The sequence below is a fragment of the Mastomys coucha genome, unplaced genomic scaffold, assembly GCF_008632895.1.
Source record: "Mastomys coucha isolate ucsf_1 unplaced genomic scaffold, UCSF_Mcou_1 pScaffold13, whole genome shotgun sequence".
NCBI classification, from domain to species: Eukaryota; Metazoa; Chordata; class Mammalia; order Rodentia; family Muridae; genus Mastomys; species Mastomys coucha.
Genome location: NW_022196895.1, coordinates 64,857,520 through 64,860,447, shown reverse-complemented (window position 1 = coordinate 64,860,447; position 2,928 = coordinate 64,857,520).

The following is a 2,928-nucleotide window of genomic DNA, read 5'->3' as shown; positions in this document are numbered from 1 at the left end:
CTGAGGAACATCCCAGGCAGAGATGGATGAGTTTTGTTTAGTCTCTTCCTAGGATGTTTACTCAAACCTAGTCCTGAAAGAAAGGAAGAAAGAAAGAAAGAAAGAAAGAAAGAAAGAGAGAGAGAGAAAGGAGGGAGGAAGGAAGGAAGGGATGAAGGGAGGGAGGGAGGAAGGAAGAAAGGAAGGAAAAGAAGGAAGGAAGGAAGAAATAAAGGAAGGAAGGAAGGAAGAAAGAAAGGAGGAAGGGAGGAAGGAAGAGATGAAGGGAGGAAGGAAGGAAGGAAGGAAGGAAGGAAGGAAGGAAGGGAGGGAGGGAGGGAGGGAGGGAAGAAGGAAGGAAAGAAGGAAAAGGAAGGAAGGAAGAAAGAAAGAAAGAAAGAAAGAAAGAAAGAAAGAAAGAAAGAAAGGGAGAAAGAAAGAAAGGAAGAAAGAAAGAAAAGAGGAAGGAAGGGATGAAGGGAGGAAGGGAGGAAGGAAGGAAGGAAGGGATGAAGGGAGGAAGGGAGGAAGGAAGGAAAAGAAGGAAGGAAGAAAGAAAGGAAGAAAGGAAGGAAGAAAGGATTTTAATCTCAAATTAAAAGTGATCCATACCAAAGGATTTTTCTTTAATTTTTGTACATAGGATACTAAAATGTATTTTGTGCCAGAAATTAATGACAAACAATTTTAATCAAATATTTTGAACACTGTCATGACCCTGTAAATCCAGCCAGAAGAGGGACAGAGCAGCGATCTGGGAGTCTTAACTAATCAGACATAGAAAATAACATTGCAAGTTGGTTCTGGTTAGGCAAAGAAGAATCTGGAAAGCAACTCTCTTTAAATTTGGTGATTTTACCTGTGATATGTGATATCTTTGTCTCCCACAAGGGTAAATATTATGAAACCCAGACTTTGAAATATGCTTGTCTAATATTATCCAAGAATGTGATTTTTGCTGAGTGCACAGCATTTTATTATTTGACTTTGTAATGGTTTGTGCTCGCCAGTCTTTCACCTGCTGTAAATAATTCTTTGGTTAACATGCCTATATATAAGTTCTATCTTTGAAACTTGGTTCCCTGGCTCCAGTCTTCCCTGAGCTAATAATCCACTCCACCCCTGCCTTCAGTAGATTTCTCTTTGGAAACAGTACCATTGCCCCAAACAGAATCATCAGATGTTCTGGCTGTGCTCAAAACCCCGCACCATCTAACTCTAATCTCCTGTTTCCCCCAGGATCTCCCAAGGCTCAGCCTCCTGACGTTTGACTGCATCTAACAGTTGGTTTCTAGACTGGCATCCAAATCACCTTCCCTCAGGCACAGAGGAACTGGTAGGGAGAAGCTGCCGCCAGAGTCCTCTCTGAGTGAATTTTACAGCAAAAATCAACAGAGACATTGTTACCTGTCAGATGACTCAGGGGAACATATAGGACTGTTATAAGCTATAACATCAGACATGGTTTTTGCTGCTTAAACTATGTAAAAGTCAAAAGTGTAACTGGAGAAGGGACAGATATAGAGAAGAGAAGGAAGAAGGTGGGTAGACAGGCTGGCAGGCATTCTAACAGAGATGGCAGAGAAGAGAGAGAGAATCAGGGCACCCTTCCTTGGTGAGTAAATGGCACGGTCCGTAGCCAGGAGGTACAAGAGGAGATCCGAGTCCTGGGACGTGCTTGAACTAAGAAACTCGTTCTCTTCATCACTTCATTGCTTGTCAGCTATGCCAACCTCTGGGCTGGATGGGAGTGAACCACACATGTGGATGGATACGTGCTACCCCAGTGTACACATGTATTGAGAAAGATTATTAGGCATGTTTTACCAACATTAGAATATCCCCATGGATATTTCAATGACACTGAACATGTAATGTTATAGAGCCAACTGTAAATCTTGATAGGACAAAAGAGCTGTAACAACTCCATAGCCTGAATGTCCTTTTGTATTGAGATTTCCTGCATCAAGCAACTTAGTTCATTACTTCTGAATTCGACCTCACTCAGATTCTCAGGCCATTGAAAGAATGAAGCTAGATTCTTTACCAGAGAGTAACACGAATGGCCGGTTAGACCTCTCAGTACAGACCTTGTTCCCTCTCTGAAAAACCTATGCGTGGAGACTTCAATGACCCTGTTTCTATTATCTTTCTTACCTCCCACATTCCCACCAGACATCTGCTTACAACCCTTAGGGCTTCAACAACCAATCTCTTCTACTTTCTTTCTTCTGGCTCCAAAGCCCATGAATCACACAGGCAGGCTGGCAAAGAAACAGTCTGAGATCTTGTTTCTAATTTTCTCAATTTGTTACTTTTCTTCTTGATGTGAACAAATAACCCTAAAAAATTGAAATGAACAGGGGGAAGTTTCGTCTGATGAGTTATGAGAGGATATGGTTCTTTATGGCAGGAAGATATGGGATCAGGAGCAGAAGGTCCTTCATATGTAAAGTGTCTTCATGTCCACAAACATAAACTGGGGAGACATAAAGGATTACGCTCATCGGAATCTGTCCTCTTCCCTCTTTTAACTCAGTGTGGAAACTAAGTCCATGTCATGCTTCCACCCACAATCAGGGCTCTTATCTCAGTTAAACCTCTGAGGAAATGTGATCTCCTAAGTGATGCTAAATTCAGTCACATTGGCAATGACAGTGAACCATCTCACCTGCTTAAAACCTTCCTCATGTTAGAACCTCTGTGTGTGACATTGTTCTCTATTTAGTTTTCTTGGGTTCGTTCCCTATCGCTCCTGATAGCTTTCTTCCAAGGACTAATATATTGTCTACTTCCACCTAAACCATCATCTCTGCTACTCTGAATCCTCTCCAGGGATGATTAACAAGTACTAGATACTCAATCTGTCTGTAAGCCAATGGAGTCCCTGTAGTGATGGTTAATTCAGAGCATCATGTTCCTGGCTGGCATTGGTAGGCAGGTCTATCT